The following is a 2,221-nucleotide window of genomic DNA, read 5'->3' on the forward strand; positions in this document are numbered from 1 at the left end:
TACTGATGGTCGCCTTCATGTTAAACTTATGCGGCATTTGGGAACCTGAGAGTGAAGCTCTAAGGGTGGGCCTTTCTTGGGATAACTAAACCTGCTGCTGGTTAGTTGCTTCAGTCCTGTCGACTCTGTGCGACCCCACGGACTGTAGCCCACCAGGCTCCTCTGTCCATGGGATTCTCTAGGCAAGAATACTGGAGTGGGTTGCCATGTCCTCTTCCAGGGCATCTTCCTGATCGAGGGATCGAACCCATGTCTCTTATGTCTCCTGCACTAGCAGGCGGGTTCTTTATTGCTGAGCCACCAGGAAAGCCGCTGGATAACTAAACCTACAGCAAGAGAACAGGCTGGAGGGAAGCAGTTCTGAGGTTTTCTCGGTCACACATTTACGGAGTTTCTGAAGGGCAGTGGAGATTACTACCAGGCACAGCACAACCTCTATGCAGACAAGTGAACTGTAGAAATTCATTATTAGTCCATCAAGAAGCCCCCATAAGAGGGATTAACCTGGACACAGAAGTGTTGAATTGAAATCCTCAGAGTGTTTTTTACAAGAGGTCGAATCTGGATGGGGTAAACCTCAGGGTACTTCCTTTCTATTGCTTCAACATTATTGGATTGAAGAATTGCTGCTTCTTGTTTCGAGGTTCATTGCATTTCCCGTTACTCTCAACTTCATACTCGAAAGGACTTAAGAATTTCAAGTGGAGTATACTGAAGTAGACTCAGTATCTTTGCATCATTTCTGTATTCAATTTTTTAAATTCTTTCATATCCCTATTGAGTGTTTTTTAACTGAATAAACGTGGTTCGAATGAACCACCCAGCTCCTGTGGAAATTACATAAAGATGAGACTTTATTACACACAATCCAACTAATGTGACCTTAAACAAATTTATAGAGGAACTATATATAGAGTTTATATATATATAAATATATATTAAAATATATATATATATAAATGTATAGAGGAACTATTTATAGAAGCAACTTATGACTCTTACCCCTGTGGAGAAAGAAGGCATCCATGTTCTCAACTGGCATTTTGAAAATGGCACACAACCATCTAACCAGATTGTCGATGATTGTCTTGTGAAAATTAAGTTTTGTGAAGACCCTGGTCGTTGCGTTGCTCTTCGTTGTGTGGCAGGCCTCGGCAGAGTTCCAGCACCTGTCGCCCCAGCAGTAACTGAAGGTGGAATGAAATATGACGATACAGTACAGTTCATAAGACAAAAGTGGCTAGGAGCTTTGAACAGCAAGCAGCTTTTGTGTTTGGGGAAGTATGGTCCTAAAATGCGGCTGTGCTTCAAAGACTCCAATGGTCATGGAAACAACTGTTGCATTTGATAAAACCGGCTGTGTGATGCCATTGCTCGGAAATGGAACCTGAGATGGGATGGAATTTGTCGTAGATATTAGCCAGCACGTTGGCTTGGTGAATAAGTCTGATGAAGCTTCCATGCTATGTTATGCTATGCTAAGTTGCTTCTGTCATGTCCGACTGGCTCCTCTGTCCATGGGATTCTCTAGGCAAGAATACCGGAGTGGGTTGCCATGCCCTCCTCTAAAGCATCTTCCCGACCCAGGGATCAAACCCATGTCTCTTACATTTCCTGCATTGAAAGGCAGCTACTTTATGACTAGCGCAACCTGGGGAGCCTGAAGCTTCCCCAAGAGTGTTGAAAAGCAGTTTTACCAGGCCATGAGCCTGGCAGAATTACAACCTCTGTTCAAGTAAGTATGTTCAACTTACTTGGACACTAGCAAAGAATTCATGCTGTTCAGCATTTAAAATGTGCTTATAATTTGTACCAATTGACCTTTCCTGAAAACATGCAGTGTTGAGTCATGTCTTTAAATCTGTTTCCATGCCAGAATGTAATTAACATATAAGAAATTTAGAAAGACTAGGAGTATTTTGATACTCAGCATGATACTTGTGAAGTTCGAGTATCACATAGAACAAATCCCAGGAACCACGAATGCTTTATGTGGTTCATTCCTCTCATCATTTCAAAGATAGAACGTAGGGCCTCTGAGGTTGTTTGCTCACAATATGTTTACATCTCCCACATTCATGTCAGTATATATCAGATCTGCTCCCTTTTTAAATTAACCAAGACTTATAATGAGTATTTAATATCTCCCTATATTAAAACACCTCATTTTGTGTTGCTGTAGAAGACCTTTATTTTGAAAATCTATATTGTACAGAAGCAC

General features: G+C 41.5%; 1 pseudogene; it reads left to right on the forward strand.

Moving 5' to 3' along the window:
* The first annotated feature begins 808 nt into the window (after positions 1-808).
* On the forward strand, positions 809-1,348 carry LOC109577724 (protein tyrosine phosphatase type IVA 1 pseudogene; annotated as a pseudogene).
* The last annotated feature ends 873 nt before the right edge of the window (positions 1,349-2,221 follow it).

The sequence above is a fragment of the Bos indicus genome, chromosome 24 (assembly GCF_029378745.1).
Source record: "Bos indicus isolate NIAB-ARS_2022 breed Sahiwal x Tharparkar chromosome 24, NIAB-ARS_B.indTharparkar_mat_pri_1.0, whole genome shotgun sequence".
Classification (NCBI taxonomy): domain Eukaryota; kingdom Metazoa; phylum Chordata; class Mammalia; order Artiodactyla; family Bovidae; genus Bos; species Bos indicus.